The sequence below is a fragment of the Sphaeramia orbicularis genome, chromosome 19 (genome assembly GCF_902148855.1).
Source record: "Sphaeramia orbicularis chromosome 19, fSphaOr1.1, whole genome shotgun sequence".
Classification (NCBI taxonomy): domain Eukaryota; kingdom Metazoa; phylum Chordata; class Actinopteri; order Kurtiformes; family Apogonidae; genus Sphaeramia; species Sphaeramia orbicularis.
Genome location: NC_043975.1, coordinates 11,461,511 through 11,481,736, shown reverse-complemented (window position 1 = coordinate 11,481,736; position 20,226 = coordinate 11,461,511). Strand labels below are relative to the sequence as shown.

Here is a 20,226-nt window from a genome sequence, read left to right as displayed (position 1 = left end):
AATTGCCCCTTTGGGAGCCGAAACGTGTGCTAGTGCCTTCTTGGGAGCCAAAATGCGTGCTAAAGTGCCCTCCTGGGAGTCAGTACGCACACTAAAGTGCCCTTTTGGGAGCCAAAACGCGTTATAAAATGCCCTGTTCAGTGGCAAGAACACGCTGTATGTGCCCCTTTCTTTCTTTTCGCCCTGCCCTTCAAAGTCTGTGCACTCCACTAGTCCGAACTGAATCAAACAGAAAGAGTTGGAGGGAAAATTGCTGCAATTCATCTCAAACCATAAGGAAGGAGACTGTCCTCGACTCTTTAAAGGGTCAAGGGAAAAAAGTCTCAAAGGGCTTGAGGCAAATGAGGGTCAATTTAGCTCAAAATTAGCTCTATTCCTCTCTGAATTTGTCTATTAGCAGCAATGGGAGAGAATATGTAACCTGCTGCTCACAAAAGAAGTGTCAGTGTCATAAAAAAAAAAAAAAAACAACTAAACTTAAACCCTTCCTCTGATATGGAGAAAGTACCTCACACCTCCTGTTTCATTTTATTTTCTTATTGTTTTTAATATTCTTTTTATATATAATGTTCTACACAAATACTGTTCAGTATAAGTTTGATGTTGGTGCTCAGTCTGGAAAAAAAAATGTTTCTCTATGGAATTCTTTAGAATCTATGGCCAGATTTTGATTGATAAAATTGAGAAAAAAAAACAAACAAAACCTCACACCTCCTGTTTCAAAGGTCAAAGGTGAACATTCACTTCTAGAGTATTCTCTTCATTCAACTATAATGACTGATAGTAGTTTAATATTGGGTTTATTAACCCATAATCCAAAACTGAGTACCTTCAGGTCATATGTTTGTAATACTCTCAATGATGCATTTAATACTAAGGTGAAGCCGTCTGCAGAAATGACCATTTTTGACATACTATTGATGTTTTTCCTAAAATAAGAAAAATAAAAAATTTCACCCGAGGATCAATTAGAAAGTTCCATAAGTTATGGGACACCTTAATTTTGTATTTTGATTGGCTCAACACTTACAAACTAGAAACAATGTGTGAAAGTGTCCCTTATTCACCCACATCATTATTTATATTACTATGTGCCCCCCACCCCCACCTTTTTTTTTTTTTTTTTGGTTCATGTTTAATGACAGTTTTTATGTAAGTGGAAAGGGTGGGAGGGAGGGCATTCAGTCGGTTAAACTAAGAAAAACAATTCAAGACATTGTATCTAAAATGCATCATATATTGTTTTTCCTTTCTTGAATAAAAAAAAAAAGAAAAAACAAACAAACATAAAGACCAAGTGCTACTTTTGTGGCAGTTCCCAAATTTTTTCAATTTCTACCTTTCTTAACTGATTTATCACCGTTTTTTTTAACCCTTTCATGCATTAATTATGAGAAGCTTAATCAAGATTTTTTTTTTTTTCCTTGTTTTTTTTTTTATTCCTTTTTAGGCATGAAAAAACAAACAAACAATGTGATTGAATTTTTTATGAACCTATTTTTCAGGGCAGTACAAAAATATCCACTCAGCTGGACACCATGCGTTTAATTTTAGAAGCAAAGAAACATGTATTTACTGATATACTGCATAAAAACTATGAAATAAAAACATTAATACTGCTAATCTGATGTTTTCTCACATTTTAACATACCTGCATGGAGATAATTTGCCAAAAAAAACAAAAAACAAAAACAACCTTTTTGTTAAAAAAAAAAAGTTAATTACAGTCTAATAACTATTAGAAATTGTTTACACTCAAACATGTTTCTGCAGATCAGGTTTATCTAGAACAGCAAATTTACAGTAATGGTGTGAATTACAGTGTATGGGATGATGCATAAGTGTGCACTGTGTTGGCTGATATGGAAATAAACCAACAAAATCCATAAATATACAAGAGAACAACACCTTTGAATAGCTGTCCACTGTAGTGACCACTATGCATGAAAGAGTTAATATATACTGTATATATGTGTAATATTATCCTCTATATGTTGCATTTTTTGGTGTAAATTAGTGATGTTTGATACCACGGATTTTGATTGACTGACTGATTGATTGATTGATGTATTTATTTTGAATATGAATGTCAAAACAGAAGAAAATAAACAAACAAAACACTTAAACATAAGACATATAATACATTTTCGAAAAGGAGTGAGAAGAAGCATAACTTATAAACTCCAACCCCTTCTCCTTAAATAATTAATAACAGCAATAATCTTCCTAGTCTAAGCATATCTATACTATATACTATTCCAATCTATGTTGTAAACTTTAAACACTTAAATATAAAGAGTACACGCCTAAAAATCAGGGCGGTGACATCACCCTATATAATCTGTTCAGAATCACTGAATCTGTCACAGCTTCAATCACACTGCAGTGATTTTCACCTCTTTTTATACTTTTTCACCTCACTCTTGAAGATCGGGGTGAAATTAACTGTCGTTTGGGTGTCGGTGACATACAGTATGTGACATGCAACAAGAGATGCAGTCCATTCAGTTGTTTAATAGAAAAGATGATGTGTTTCTCACATGTTCTATGTTTTCAACAGCAACCACTTAGCTGACTTGTCATGTAATTAAAAATAAAATTATCGTCCAAAGAGGGTTGATGGTAGCGGGTTTAAGGAAAAAAAAAAAAAAAAAAGAAAAGATGGTGTTTCTTTTTTATTTTTACCACAAATTATTTTTGTTATCATTATATTTGTCCAAACAAATGTACCTTTAGTTGTAGCAGGAATTAAAATGGACAAGAAATTGAAGAAAACAAGGGGTGGTCTAATAATTTTTTTTGCGACTGTAGATGTTCATTAAAGCTCAGAGTAAATTCAAAGGTTATTATATCGGAAACAGAGAAAATTGGAGAAAAAGTGACTTTTTCAGCAAAATCTCTCATTAACTGAACATAAACCAAGTCTTTCCATTCACTGTTATTGATCCAACTCCATGGGTTTTACTATTGAATCAGTGTTGTAGAAGATGATGTTTCCACGGTAACTACGGAGCCTCTGAAAGTCCAAATAGGTCATATCTGATGACCATGAAAAGATGAATAACTGCATTTTACATTAATCATTTTCATGTATTGATAGGATTAAGAACCAATTCCCATTAAAAGAAACAAACACAATAATTACATTCATTGTGTGCATGTTAAACTTGTGCATCTTTGTGTTATTTTAGTGATAATGTGCATTTTTTAACCCATAAAGACCCAGTGCGACTTTGGTAGCAGTTCCCAAATAAATTTTTCCTCTCTATTTAACCTTTCTTAAGGAACTTGTTATTGTTTATTAGAATATTATCTTCTATATTTTGCATTTGCATTAACTATAAATCATGTATTTTCCTATATTTAATTTCCCATATTTAATTAGATGTGCATGAAAACTCAGAGTGAATTCAAAGGTTATTATATCAAAACAGAAAATTTAAGAAAAAGTGACTTTTTTTAATAAAATTTATCATTAACTGAAGACAAATCAACTGTTTCCATCCACTGTTGCTGATCCAACTCCATGGGTTTTACTGGTGAATCAATGTTATAGAAGATGATGTTTCCACGGTAACTACGGAGCCTCTGAACGTCCAAATGGGTCATGTCTGATGACCATGAAAAGATGAATAACTGCATTTTACATTAATCATTTTCATGTATTGATAGGATTAAGAACCAATTCCCATTAAAAGAAACAAACACAATAATTACATTCATTGTGTGCATGTTAAACTTGTGCATCTTTGTGTTATTTTAGTGATAATGTGCATTTTTTAACCCATAAAGACCCAGTGCGACTTTGGTAGCAGTTCCCAAATAAATTTTTCCTCTCTATTTAACCTTTCTTAAGGAACTTGTCATTGTTTATCAGAATATTATCTTCTATATTTTGCATTTGCATTAACTATAAATCATGTATTTTCCTATATTTAATTTCCCATATTTAATTACATGTGCATGAAAACTCAGAGTGAATTCAAAGGTTATTATATCAAAACAGAAAATTTAAGAAAAAGTGACTTTTTTAAATAAAATCTATCATTAACTGAAGACAAACCAAGTGTTTCCATCCACTGTCATTGATCCAAATCAATGGGTTTTACTGGTGAATCAATGTTATAGAAGATGATGTTTCCACGGTAACTACGGAGCCTCTGAACGTCCAAATGGGTCATATCTGATGACCATGAAAAGATGAAAAACTCTATTTTACACCAATTATTTACATGTATTAATAGAATTAATGGATCAACAGATATTAAACAGTTTAGATCAGTAGATGGTTTTGGTCACCAGTGAAAGTTTGGGTCTTTACGGGTTACTCAGAGTAAATTCATAGGTTATTAGATCAAAACAGAGAAAACTGGAGAAAAACTTACTTTTTCAGCCAAATCTATCATTAACTGAACATAAACCCAGTGTCTAATTAATTGATTTATCTCCATTTATTAAAATATTATTGTCTGTACTTTATTTTTTCTGTATATTAACCCTTTCATGCATAGTGGTCACTCCAGTGGACAGTTCTTCTACAGCTGTTCTCTTGTATATTCACGGATTTTGTTATTTTAGTTTCATATCAGCCAACACAATACACAATACACTGCAACTAAAAACATTACTGTAACTTGGCTGTTCTTGATAAACCAAATCTAACATGTTTGAGTGTAAATCAATTCCTTGTTATTGTTATTAGACTATAATTAACAACAAAGGTTTTTTTTTTAATTTTTTTTATTTTTTCTGGCATATTATCTCCATGAAGTGACTAGTACTGGAGTTCACTACAAACGAAAAGTTAAGGATATTTCTTTTTTTTTTTTTTTTTTTTTTGTCATTTTTGCCATTTGTAAATAAAACTGTCTGGTCATTAAAAAAAATGTGTTTCAATTCAATTCACACACAAAAAAAAATCCCAACTGAAAAAAAATAGCCCCAAAAATTTTAAATATCCATAACTTTTTGTTTGTAGTGTATGTTAAAATGTGTGGAAAACATCAAATTAGCAGCATTTAATGTTTTTATTTCATAGTTTTCACACAATATATCAGTAAATACACGTTTTGTTGCTTTAAAAATTAAACGTACATTTTTGCAATTCCATGAAAAACAGCTTCATACAAAAAAAAAAAATAGTAATCTCATTGTTTTTTAAATGCCTAAAGAGGAATTAAAAAAAAAAAAAAAATCTTGATTAACGTTCTAATAATTCATGCATGAAAAGGTTAACTTTTCTTTTAAGTGACTGATGAATATTTATTGTAATATTATCCTCTGTATTTTGCTTTTTTTTCCGTGAAAATTGGGTGTTTTCACTGTTGTTTAATTCACTGCTCATGTAGATGTTCATTAAAGCTCAGATTAAAGTTGTGGGTCATTATATCAGAAACTGACAAAACTGGAGAAAAAGTGACTTTCTCAGTAAATCTATCAATAATTGAACATAAATCAAGTGTCTCCATCCACTGTCATTGATCCAACTCCATGGGTTTTACTGCTGAATCAATGTTGTAGAAGATGACAGTGTTTCCACGGTAACTACGGAGCCTCTGAACGTCCAAATGGATCATATCTGATGACCATGAAAAGACGACAAACTGTATTTTACACCAATTATTTACAAATATTAATAGGATTAGTGGATCAACAGGTATTACACAGTTTATATCAGTAGATGGTGGATGTTTGGGTCTTTAAGGGTTAACAGTAGGACATTACCTGTATGAGTCTAATCTAGAATATTCCACTGTCCTTATATCTTCCTGAATCCTGATATTGTCGTGGAAGGTGAAGGTCAGCATCTTCCACTTCAGGAACATTTGAAATCTAATATTTTAGCGTCATATTTCTGGCTATATCAACTTAGCAGGTTCAAGTATTTTTGGTCTTCACTCTAATTTGAATAAAATATCTGATATTATAAGCTGAAGTAAACATTTAATCATACATTTCCTCTGTCGGCGGCGCTAACTGAAATGGAAAAATCCTGCGAGTCTTAACGCACGTCTTGTGAATTCCCAGACATTCTCATAATTCAGCGTGAAATACAGCTATTTGCTATCTGAACCCTGATTCTATGGGCAGAATTTCTAACTCTCTTTGAGATGCTTGTCTGCACAACACGAAGCTGCGATGAGGGAAAAGCGCAGTGGGATCGCAGAGGTTAAAAATGTGTGATGCTTTTTTAACAAACTGTGACCTACAGAGTTTTGCTGTTGCCAACACATCATTTTAAGTCAACCCACGTTATTCCTGCCGCTCCCTAAACTCTCCATGCCCTCACTCTCTCCCTGCCTTCACGCTCTATTTCATCCCCATGAAGATAAACATAATCCAGCGCTCTGCTCAGATTCATTTGAGTTTAAGGTTACCAATATTGGCCAAGGCTGAGTAGCCAGGGGGCAGGATCACATTGCAGTGATGCTGCTTAGCTGGCCGAACTCACGCCGACACTGGCATAGAAATAGTTGATGTAGCAGATGCAGGCTTTTCCTGATTGTGCAGAGTTCTGGGATTGGGAAGGGCAGAGGGAGAAGCGTCCCACAGAGTTTACCAGCTGTGCACATCAGCAGCACCAGGCGCAGGACAACATGTGTTAATCAAGAGGTCGTCGTCGGTCGAGGCTCTGATCAGGATGAATGAGCTGCAGCTGGAAGCGTCTAAACCCACAGACACTCATGTTAAACCAAATCCACATTCACTACATCAGCAGGGGTCAAACTCATTTTAGTTTGGGGGCTACGATCAGAGAGCAGGTCTTAACCCTATAACGCCAAACGTGTCATATTAGATACATGAGTTTTGAAGCCATCTACATCACAGGTGTTAAAACATGCGGCCCGGGGGCCAAATCTGGCCCGCCAAAGGGTCCAATCCGGCCCCTGGGATGAGTTTGTGAAATGCAAAAATTACACTGAAGATATTAACAATCAAGGATGTTCAATTTTTTTTTTTAGGTCAATTCAATCTCAAGTGGATCAGACCAGTAAAATACCACCATAACAACCTATAAATAATGAAAACTGTAAATTTTTCTCTTTGCTTTAGTGCAGTGGTTCTTAACCTTGTTGGAGGTACTGAACCCCACCAGTTTCATATGTGCATTCACCGAACCCTTCTTTATTAAAAAATAAAATATAATTTTTTTCAAATTCAAGACAGGTATATGTTTTACCGGTGCACAAAATGAACCGTGCATTAACATCACTGTGTTCAAAGAACAAAACCAATACAGTGCATGAACTCACAACAAATTACATACCTTTTCACAAAGACATGACCTTTTTTAATACTACCACACTGAAATGGTTTTAATTTTTAACCTTATGTATTCCAATAATGAACTTATTGTATTTATGCTATTTATCATTTTTAACGTTTTAACACACACCCATCACCTAATTTCCATCAGGCTACAATAATAATGAATATTTACTGCAAATCAGTGTGACTTCTGCTGTTGCCTTTGAGAGGCCAGTTCAGAAATGTGTGGCTTCACCTTGGCAAGTGCCACTCTCATGTCATTTTCACAGCAAAGTCTGTTCCTTTTCTTCGTTTTTATGTCCAGCATCCTTGAAAAGGATTGCTCGCAAAGATATGTTGTAACAAACGGTATAAAAATTTCCAGGGCTTTCTTAGCAATAACAGGTCAACCCGGTTTTCGTTTCATCTAACTCCGAACTTTCCGAACCATGCAATTTTGACATAAAAAAAAAAAAGATAATTGCATGTAGTGTGTCAAAAAAAAAGTTCTCGGACCTACACGGACCTAGCCTGACACACACACCCGACTAATGAGTCGTATGTGTGTCTTGACCTTCGCCGAACCCCTGAGACTGACTCACCGAACCCCTAGGGTTCGATCGAACCCAGGTTAAGAACCACTGCTTTAGTGTAAAAACAAGTTACATTACACAAGAATATTTACATTTACAGACTAGCCTTTTACAAAAAATGTGAATAATCTAAAATCTCTTAAGAGAAGTATGGGGAATTTTAATCATATTCTCCCTGTTATTAAATGTTTTGTGTATTTGTAGATCCACTGTGACTTCTAAGTTGTGATTCACATGTATAAATGATAAACTAAGCCGTGATATTGTTAATATTGCACTTATTTTTCTTAAGAATTTACAGGTTATTCATATTTGTTCGAGTACAATTCAAAGGTGCAAACATTTTCATTACGGAATTTAAATTTTTTCACTCAAAAGTTATTATTATCCTATTATTTATATTATTTTACTGGTCCGGCCCACTTTATGCCATATTAGGCTGCATGTGGCCCCTGAACTAAAATGAGTTTGACACCCCTGATCTAAATGATCAGTGTGATATTTTTTGTCTTGAAAAACCTGATGTATACAATTAGATACATGCAATACATGGATTTTTTTTTTTTTTTTTTTTTTAAATCTCTTTTATTGGGTTGTTTCTGCTTTAGTGTCTTTACTTGTGTCTTGTATTCTGCTGTTGTGCCCTGTAGAAGCTAATAACGTAATAACTACCGATAACATAATAACAGCCGATAACGTAATAAATTTGAGATCTGTCTTGGCGGAGGTCTGCGCTCTCCGAGTACTTTTCTTGTCTATAGGTTATTATGGCAGTATTTTACTGGTCTGACTGGTCCACTTTAGATCATATTGGTCTATGTGGAACCTGAACTAAAATAATATTAACATCCTTGATTGTTCATATCTTCAGTGTATTTTCTGCATTTCACATATTCACCCCCTGGGCCAGGTTGGACCCTTTGGGGGGCCGGTTTTGGCCCACGGGCCATATGTTTGACACCTGCGCACTATATGGACAGAAGTATTGGGACACGTTGAATTCAGATGTTCCTTTTCTAACAGGGGTCTCGGTTACAAAACAATAACGACAAATGTTATAATATAGTTTTATTTATTATTATTTATACGTTTAAAAAAAAAGTCTTCATTGTAGAAATCAGTGCAAAGGCTCTCATCCAGGAAGTAGGGAACTGTTAGTCATTAACTTAGAAATGGCGCTAACTATCACAGAATAAAAGAAAAAAAAACAAACTCAAAACACAAACTTCTTGCAAGTACGCACATCCCACAGAACCCGTTTTTCAAAGAAAGACAGGCTTTTTAAAGTTTTTTTTTTTGAATTTTATCGGATAAATACTGTTAATTAGAAGGGTTCAGGCCTCCTGTCATTCAGGAAAAGTCTCCCCCAGGCAAAGGAAGTGGAATATCCCAGAGTTAAACACTGTGTTCTCCTTTGCTTCATTAGCTTTTAAAGATTGTCTGATGTTATTGGGAAGACTCTCTTTGGAGCAGAACATAACAGAGTCTCTTAAGGGAAACCTTCATGAACAGCAAATGCAAAACATGTTGACGAGGGGCTCTGAGTTCGCCTCTTCAGACGGAAAAACTTAGGAAGAAGAAATAAAAAACTAATGACTTGTACGAGCTTCCACTGGACTGAGATGACCTCTGATTCTGTTGGAGTTTACTGTGGAGATACGAGGAGATGGGGAAGGGAGTTAATTGGTCCATCCATCCATCCGTCCGTCCATCCATCCATCCAAGCATCTGTCCATTCATCCATTCAAGTATCCATCTGTCCATCCGTCCAAGCATCTATTCATCCAACCATCCATCCATCCATCCATCCATCCATCTGTCTATCCATCCATCCATCCATCCATCCATCCAAGCATCCATCCAAACATCCATCCATCATCCATCCATCTGTCCGTCTGTCCATCCATCTGTCCGTCCATCCAAGCATCTGTCCATTCATCCATTCAAGTATCCATCTGTCCATCCGTCCAAGCATCTATTCATCCAACCATCCATCCATCCATCTGTCTATCCATCCATCCATCCATCCAAGCATCCATCCAAACATCCATCCATCATCCATCCATCTGTCCGTCTGTCCATCCATCTGTCCGTCCATCCAAGCATCTGTCCATTCATCCATTCAAGTATCCATCTGTCCATCCGTCCAAGCATCCATCCATCATCCATCCATCTGTCCGTCTGTCCATCCGTCCATCCATCCATCCAAGCATCTGTCCATTCATCCATTCAAGTATCCATCTGTCCATCCGTCCAAGCATCCATCCATCCATCCATCCACCTGCCCATCTGTCCCAACATCCATCCATCCAACCATCCATCCATCCGCCCAGCTATCCATCCATTTGTCCATCCATCCATCCATTCAAGCATCCATCTGTCCATCCATCCAAGCATCCATCCATCCGTCCAGCTATCCGTCCAAGTATCAATCCATTCAACCATTCATCCATCCGTCTGTCCAAGCCTCCATCAATCTATTCATCCATCTAGCCATTATTCTATCCATCCGTCCAATCCATCTGTCAATATGTCCAAGCATCCATCAGTTCATCCATCCAAGCATCCATCCATTCATTCATCCATCCGTCCACCCATTCATCTGTCCAATCATCGATCCATCCATCCATCCTGTCTGACAGATGTAGTTACTGTTCAGATCTCCTTCCTCTTTCGGAATAAACCGATGGATTAAGTTCTTTTATGTCTTGGAGAAAACCTATTAGTCTTAACCTTAGTTTTAAATGCTTCGAAAATATTTGCATTCACTCTAAAATGCATCACCATGAAGCTAAAAACAGGTCTGTTTTTCCGAGCTCATAAAAAGTTGACCTTTTAGAGAAATGTGTTTCATATGATGATCTTACAGAACGGATTAAAATGTGCAGCAGTAAAATGCAACATGGAAATTAATGCCATAGTGAAGAATCAAAACACATCATTTTAGTGCACACTGGCTTTTTTTTTTTGTGCTTCCGTGCTGACTAAAACAAAAAAGGAAAACAAATAGGCCTACTTTCATTTTTTTTTAAACATTGCCACTGATTATATTTCGACTTGCGTACCTGCGTGCATGACAGAAATAAAAACACTGTGAAGCTTCCACCTATATCTAAGCATAAACATCTTTTTCTCCGTGTCAGAGTCACAGTGTGGAAGACTGCGTTTAATTGTAAAAGGATTACCTGATGCCATCAGTTCAACCCGGTTCCTCTCTCTCTCTCTCGGCAGATGTTGATAAAACTTATCTAGCCTGTTCACCGAGCATAATCACTTTACACAAAGGGGGATGAGGGGAGGAAGGCTTCATTTAAACACCATCTGACAAGCAAAAAAACAGCAAAAAACAAAAAAAGGAAGGGTTTCTTATCTGTAAATATTTGCTGTCTCCAAATGTAAACACAACACATCCTTTTTCTTTTCTACAAATGGAAAACGGGGACAGCTCAGCTCATAAAGCCCAACATGAGTTGAAGTGCTTATCGTGGCTGCACATATTGTAACAACTCTGTAAGGATCGCTTCAGGAATTAATTGCAACAAGGCCAAGGATGAATGCTTTCATTTATTTATTCCTTTCAGATTTTTAACGGAACGCTGTAACGCAGCACCTCCGGTCAACACGAGGGAAAACAATCCTAATATACCCTGCTCGTGAGTCGGTTTGATTAGAACGTAGGCTCGGGGTAGACACTGAAGTTCTCTGGCGGGTGATTAACAGGTGATGGAAAACGAAGGCTTCGACTGGAAGTCACTGGATAGATTCCACATCTCCAACAGGGACCTGAAAAGTATAATCAGACATCAGTATCTGCACTAAAAAGCAAAAATCAGACAAATAGGCTCACGTTTTTCTCCAATTATCTAAAAAGAAAAACAGCTTTCAGAGCCTGCAGCTGCTCTGGGAAAATTAACAAAGTGCTGGTTTTAGAACGTTTGAGTAAAATTAGCATTGGTCTTTATTCTACAAACTACTGACAATGTTTCTCCACAAATAAAAGTCAATTAACACAAATAAAAGAAGGTCATATTCAGTTTTATACAACACAATACTAAAATTCTAACAAAGGAAGAGTTCAGAAATCAGTGTTTAGTGAAAAAAACCCAATTTTTAATAACATTCTCATGCTATCCACTGCATTGTTGGATCGTTTATGTGATTCCCAGAGCTAAAAATGCAAATAAATCAATCGGATTTTATGGATTCATCACATTCTAGAGCAGGGGTCTCAAACATGCGGGCCGGGGGCCAAATAAGGCCCGCGAAAGGTTCCAATGCGGCCCGTGGGATAAATTTGCAAAGTGCAAAAATTCCACAGTCAAGGCTGTCGAACTCATTTTAGTTCAGGTTCCACATACAGACCAATATGATCTACAGTCAAATAATAGCAAAATCAGGTATGAAAAATAATGACTATATTTTCTTCTCAGTTTGATGAGAAAAAAAATTATATTACACTATGCCTATAAATAATGACAACTTCAAAAATTTTTTTTGTTTTAGTGCAAAAAATAAACTATGAAAATATTTACATTTACAAACTATCCTGTAATAATAAAATGTGAATAACCTGAACAAATATGAACAACCTGAAATGTCTAAAGAAAATTAAGCACAATTTTAACAATTTTCTGCCTGTTACTCAGTGTTTAGTGTCTTTGTAGATCCAATCCTTAATGCACATGTAGAAATGATAAGTTGAGGCAGACTATTGTTAAAATTGCACTTATTTTTCTTTAGAAATTTTAGTTTTTTCAGGTTATTTACCTTTTTTTTGTTTGGATAGTTTATAAAAAATAAGTATTTTCATAATTTAATGGGGGTTTTTTGCACTAAAACAGAGACAAAAATTTGGAGTTGTCATTATTTGTAGGTTATTATGCCGTTATTTTACTGGTCCGGCCCACTGGAGATCAAATCAGGCTGAATGTGGCCCCTGAAAGAAAATGAGTTTGAGACCCCTGTTCTAGAGGTTTTCGATTGGGTTCAGGTTCTCATAGAGACATTTGGAAGGACTTCTTCAGTTTTTTTCTAAGGCTGCATGTGTTTAAAGTGCATATTTTGTCACCAAACCCCAAAATATGACATAATGAAAAAAGCAGTCGATTATCACTTTTCTTTAACTGGAACTACAACAAAAGAAAATTTGCATTTTCATGTCACACCTGCGCCAAATACAACAGTCAAATAAGATGATCTCTGGCATGTTTTGCCATAATTTGTGGTCATGATAAATCAGGTCAGATACCTCCACTACTTTTTTAGCAATGCTATGTTGTCATTATTTTTTTAAAATCTTTTTTACGGCACAAAAAGGCAATAGAATACTCAGTACCTTGTGCATCTCTCATCAATAAGCTCATGTTTAAATATACAACATGCATGTTTTCTTAGATAAATAAATATTGCAAGGAAAACAGTCAAATATTATACAAAAACATTCCATTTCAAGTTAAATAAGTCCAATTTCAAGACAAAAACTTACAAAAAACATCATGAATTGCCACAAATATACATTTTTTCTCATTTTATTTTTTATCAACTTTTTTTAAAAATCTTTTAGCTTTGTTGTGTCTTTTATGTCATTATCTTTTAAAAAATTTATATCATTACGTAATTTTCACTTTGTTCTGTCTTTTACATCATTTTCCAGCTTATAAACTATCATTGTGGATCTACATTTTTACTCTCTCCTCTTAGTTTAGCTTTTTTCTTCCAACAAAACATTAATAGAGTTTTCTACATAATTATGTACAATACATACAAAGAGAACAGCATAAAGAGTATACTTAAACACATAATAAAGACTGTGCTAGACAGAGTTAAACTTTGCTTATTAAGACAAACTTCTGCCACATACACTATTAGAATATCAGAGGAGGCACATATTGTATATTAACACAGTTCATCTATTCATCTACAAGGTTAGATGGAAGGATTCTGAAACTAGTACAGCAAAGAAAAAAAAAAAAAGAGAAAAAAACCTCTTAGTGAGACTCATTCAGCTTTTGTAATAAATCTTTGTCCCTTTGATAGTTTGACTTTGAAATTTGTCTCATTTGTCCTTATGTGTATGTCATTTTATCCAAAGCTAAACACACACATTTCTTTTTTCATTTTTAATGTAATTCTTTTTTTTTAACATTGTCTTTGCTTGGTTACGTCTCTTAGTCTTGTTGTGTATGTCACATTATTGTAATCTTTTTTAAGTCTTTTACATGCTTTTTTTCCAGTTTAAGTCTCAAAAGATCATTTGCATCGTACATTTATATCAAAACTAAAAAAAATAAAGTGATATAAACAAGATTCCTACACATTTGAAATTTCAAAATTCCATACTTTTTCCAGACCCTAATTTCCAGATGTCTTGGTTAAAAAAATTCCAACCAGCCAAACATTCTTTATATTTGGGATTTATGAGCCAGTTATCAGAGAATTTACATCTATCCATTATAAATTCTGCCAACGATCATACAAGGCATGTTGAATAGCTCGTTCACCAACAGTGTGTGGACATCACCTGTCCGTCAAAGCAGCAGTGAAACTTGACAACACCTGGGCGGGCCTTAAAATGGGTTGGAGGAGGATGAAAGCAGAAGGCGGGGCATTCAACTTGTCAATCTGCCCAATGTTTTCTGGGATGCGTAGCCTACTGTATGGGCTCTCACACAAACATTTTAGCTGCACTAACAAGCGCCTTAAAAAACAGATTAACCCATTTGTTTTTCTAGATATTCATAATTTTATGTTTTAGAAAATAGAATAGTAGTAACAATCTTGGAAGCACGAATCTCAGATTGTCTCTTTGACATATCTGCATGGATGAAAGTCCATCACCTTCAGCTGAACCTGTCCAAAACTGAACTGCTGGTCTTCCCAGCTAAGCCAACCATACAGCAGGACATCTCCATCAAAACTGACTCCTTATCTCTGGCTCCTACCAATGTAGCACGAAACTTGGGAGTCATGATTGATAATCAGTTGACCTTCACAGATCACATTGCCTCCGTCATCCGATCATGTCGTTTTACTCTGTTCAACTTAAGAAAGATCAGGCCATACCTAACCGAACAGGCCACCCAGCTCCTGGTGCAGACTATGGTTATCTCTCGCCTTGACTACTGCAATGCTCTTCTAACGGGCCTCCCAGCTAGTGTTGTCAAACCACTACAGATGGTCCAGAATGCGCATCTGGTCTTCAATCAGCCTAAAAGGGCACATGTCACCCCCTTACTCATTGAGTTACACTGGCTACCCATAGCTGCCTGCATCAAACTCAAATCATTAATCCTAGCCGACAAAACTCTCAATGGGTCTGCTCCTACCTACTTAGGTGCACTGATAAAAGCTTATGTTGCCCCACGACCACTCCGCTCGTCTGGGGAACGTTGCCTGGTGGTCCCCAGACCTTGTACAAGACAATCCAGGCTCTTTTCATGGGTTGTTCCATGTTGGTGGAACAATCTACCAAGCACTACCAGAACAGAGACATCCCTGCCTATCTTCAAGAAGCTCCTGAAGACCCAGCTCTTCCGAGAGCACCTCCTGTCCTAGCACTGTCAGACATTCCATTTTAAATATAATAATAAGGTTTTCCCAGGATCATCACAGGTTTTCCCAGGATCATCTCTGGATCTGCTGCGGTGGTCCTGCCTCTCTCCTGCCTTCATCGTCATCACTCACTTATCCTCAACTGCATCCATGTGTCTCCCCCTACTTCCCCCCTTCTCCCCCAGTCTCTATCTCTATTGCTCTCTTTTTCTTTTCCTTTACCCTCCCTCTTTAACCCCAACTGGTCAAGGCAGACGGCCATCCTCCAGGAGGTTTCTGCCTTTTAAAGGGAAATTTTTACCTCGCCACTGTCACCAGTCACAAGTGTTTGCTCCTGGAGGATTCTGTTGGGTTTCTGTAAATTGGCTTAGTCTGGTTTTAACCAACTCTATATGTAAAGTGTTATGAGGTAATTTTTGTTATGATTTGGCGCTATATAAATAAAATTTGATTGGTTTTCCCCTGTAATTCACTTTGGAAAAAAGCGTCTGCCAAATACATAAATGTAAATGTAAATATTTTTCCATACATTTGTTTCCATTTTCCATACTTTTCCAGAACTGGAAATGTATAAAATCAAATTCCATACTTTTCCATACTTGCATAAGAACCCTGTATGAAGCCAGTAAGACGAATATGAGGAAATATAAGTGTAGGTTATCAGTGTTTATATTGATTTGGTTCATATCGCTATAAGGTCTCTTTACTTGAGAAACTGGACTGTGTTTTTTTTTTTTTTTGCTTTTGAATAACTTCCAGCAACCACAAACCTACTGCAGTGCTTCCATAAAGTAGTTATGATCGGTGTTGCGTGGAAAAACGCGTAGCCTGAAAGCAAGTTCCTCGAGAGGAGAGCCATCAAAGAAGTTATTTTGAAAGTTGCGGAGAGAATAAACCACATCGGGAGGCATTTAATAAGTAATCCCCAGTGACTTACAGCTGTAAGTGGAGCTGCTATAAATGCGTATAGATTTAATTCAATTGGATTCAAACTGGGTCACACAGCTATTAAAAGTGCAAAGTTAGTTGAGAGCAGTCTGACAGTATTTTGCTCCAGTCTAGCAAGTAGCTGCTGTTTTGCACTGCAGGCAGCTACGGCGGTGCACTACCTTTTTCAATTACATGTCCACAATAGACAAAATGATGAATATTCAAGCTCTTGACGTGCTCCGTCTCTTTATTTTTAGTCACCGATATTAAGCTCTTACCAGCTGCTAGAAATGACAGTTTATTCCCACATCTGACCAGTAAAAAGAGGCATTAAGTGCACTGTGACAGGATTTCACACACTGCAATAGTTTGGAGTGGATGAGTAAAAACTGAATAGAAGTCAGCGAGGGGGATTTGTTAAATCCGTCGTACATATAGAGAGGTTACAGCTGGGGTGTCAAACTCATTTTAGTTCAGGGACCACATACAGCCCCATATAATCTCAAGTGGCCCGGACCAGTAAAATAAAAACAGTGAAAAAAGTAAAATATAAGTAAAAGTTACATTATGAAAATGTTTATGTCGACAAAGTTTGCTTAAATATGTGAATAACATGAACAACTTCATTTACACATCGGTTAAAATTTACTTAGGGGGTCAAATGAGAGGCCATTTTTGTCAAAAAAAAAAAAAAAAAGTTGTAAGAAATGCATAGAACTGTGTTGAAATAATGCTAATACATTTGTGCACAGACTACTGATATTATTTGACAGTGGAAGCTATATTTTCAGAAATATTGGATTTGGAATAGCACGTGTATGTGAAAACTTTTGCTGGTGGACGGACGTGACATTACCCATGATGCTCTGGTCAGTACCAGTAATTTATTAGGAATAAACTTATATACTTACTATTGCTAATTCTCCTCTTATTCATAAATGTTAGTATTGTGGATCTAAAACAATAACAGCTGACACAAAAACACAAAATGTGGCAGTGGACGGATGTGACATGGTTGTTCCGGATCCCATCATACTGATGCTCGGCAGCCATGTCACTGTTTACACTAATGATCCCTGTGCAAAAACTAGGATCAGAATTATTTATTGTATAGTTTATCATCATACTAAAGAGGAAATAACAATATAGAATTGTTATTTCTTTATAAAAATGCTTATTATTAGAAAACTGTTGATTTCAAAAGTGACGTGTGACATTCTTCATGTATGTAATGGTGTAACATAAGCAGGATGGCTCAGCACTATACTCCATATTGCAACCTGTAAAAATAAAACGTGATATGTAAGATAGAATCTTGTAAGAAAAACTGGGGAATCTAAAAGAATAGAATATTTGTTTTTCAGGTAAATTCAGTTAAAATATAACTTGGTCATTTGTGACATAAAAATATAGCATTAATTGTGATGAAATTGGACATTTTTGAGCTGAAAACATAATTTATATAACCATCAACATGTTGCAACAGAACTGAGGTGATACCAGACAGAAAAATGCACAGAGAAAAACAGAAATAAAGTCAGTAAATGCATTTGCACAATCTTTAAATCATGTAGCAGAGAACAGAGAGGTGGACCTCCATGGATCGGGCTTATTTATCCAACACCTCCCACAGATGCTCAATGGTCTTGAGATGAAGATGTCCTTCCTTAGTCGATTTTTGGTCGGTATTAAGCACTGCAGACCAGGAGCACCCAATAAGACCTGCAGTTGTGGAGATGCTCCGACCCAGTCTGTTACAATATGGACCTTGTAAAAGTCATTTAGTTCCTTATGTTGGTTATTTTGCAGCTTTGGGGACTAAATATTCAGTTGCTGCCCAGTGAAAGGTGCCATTGTGATGAAATAATCAATATCATTACCACTTCTCCTGTCAGTAGTCAGAATGTTATAACTGATTGATGTACATCAGTCTCTAAATTGACATTATTGCTATCAAATGTAACTGCAATTTCAATTATTTGTTAAAGAAGGAACCGTTGGAGTGTCTTTCTTTAGATTTAGAGCAGATTCACAAACACAGCCAACACATTGTCTGGGTGGACGAGCAAAGATACAGGGAAGTAGCTCAGCTCGTCAACACCTTCTCGACCTTCCTGTCCCGGTTGGGGAATTTTCGGGCGTCTACACCTCATTGTCACACCAGATATTACACATTCTGAGAATAGCATCATGCTCGGAACGTTTACAGCTTGACCCTGGTCATGTGTCGGAAACAGACAAAGAGTCGACACAGGACGACTGGAAGGTCAGAAACTCATAAACTCACAGAGCAAAAAAGAACATTAGGATCACATAACAGCGAGTTTACGGGAACTGGAAATGTTTCTTTAAGCAAAAGTGGTATTTATTCTCTGGTTTGAGCTTCTTAACCATGAAAATTGTCTGTTATTGAAGATGTCTTGTACATATGATGTAACGCATTCATATTTTTTACAATAATTTTCTCTCAGCTCTCTTTTCTACTTCTAATTTATTATGTATAGTGTTTGCTCTTATATTCTATTTTTACTGTTTGTCATGCTGCTGTACTACAATTTCCCAGTATGGGATCAATAACGTCATCCATCCATCTGTCCATCTATCTATCCATCAGTGGTGGAGGAAGTACTCAGAAATTTTACATCATTAAAATCAACAATACCACCTTTGTTACAAGAAAAAGTCCTGAATTCAATAACATGCTGGAAAAAAGTACAGACTCCTCAAAAAAATTCATTAAAAATACTTTTAAAAATGCAGAATAATATACTTTAAAGGATGGTGGTCATTGTGGAGCTCATTTTAATTACTGTATATGATATATATGTATACTGCTGAGGTGCTAGTACATCAGAATTTATCAGCTGAATTTTTGTTTTCTATTTTACTGCATCTCGGGGTTTTCCATTCAGAATAAATCAGCAGAAATCACATTTACAGACAAGGTAATAAATTAAAGTAGAGCTGGGTGATGTGGCGAAAAATTAAACAATTGTTTTTCAATGTTAGGCATGATTTTTTTATATTAATCACTCACTTTCTGGTGACATGCACTGAAGACAAATCATCAAAAAACTATTGAAAAACAATTTCTATACAAATCTCCATGGCATATGACTGGAGAAACACATTCACAATGAATAAACTACAACAGACACACAGGCTGTATTTAGAATTTTTCATTGAGCAAGAAATTTCTACAGAGGAATAATCGTGATTTTGCGACTAAGGCATTTTTCACAGTTCTCAAAAACTAAAACCTTGATAAATTGAATAATTTAGTCGATAAGTTGCCCATTAAAGTTTTAATTACATTATGTTTAGTGACATACATTCATATGATTCCCTTCTGCACTTTATTTTTGTATTTTGCTGCTGTCAACTGAGAAATTTCACCACAGTGGGATCAGTAAAGTCTTATCTTATCTTATCTTATCGCTGGGAAAACTGTATATAATGTAACTGCATACTGAAATGTGACCCTGTTTATTGTGGAACATTTGGCTGCAAAGAAGTATGTAGATGTAAAAAGTCAAATGAAATACTAGCTCTAAAAAATGGAGGGAATTCGGGTGTAAAAGCCTGACTGAATTCTTTATTACACCACATATCACTACAAAAGTAAAGAGGCAGCAACAATATTGTTGGAAACAGGATGGGCACGCAAGTACCAATCACATTCATATTTTCTGGGCATGTACAAAATTGAAGTTTTTCTGGGAAAGGCTTTTTGAAAAAATTGAGGGCATTATGACTTACGTTATCCCTAAGGACCCCAAGATTTTTTTTTTGCTGGGACTGCTACCTGGAGATGTAGTAGAGAAAGAAGACAAATACCTCTTTAAAATTCTTATAACTGCTTCCAAAAAGGCCATTGCAAGGAACTGGCTCAAAACTGATGCAT

The 20,226-nt window shown here is 35.9% G+C and overlaps 1 protein-coding gene across 1 annotated transcript in view; it reads right to left on the bottom strand.

Moving 5' to 3' along the window:
* Positions 1-11,390: 11,390 nt before the first annotated feature.
* The window catches only part of ascc1 (activating signal cointegrator 1 complex subunit 1), a 35,096-nt gene continuing 26,260 nt past the window's right edge, over positions 11,391-20,226 (bottom strand). The window contains exon 10 of the mRNA XM_030163498.1: positions 11,391-11,624. The gene's annotated coding sequence lies outside the window, so the exon portion shown is untranslated. The remainder of the gene's footprint in view (positions 11,625-20,226) is intronic.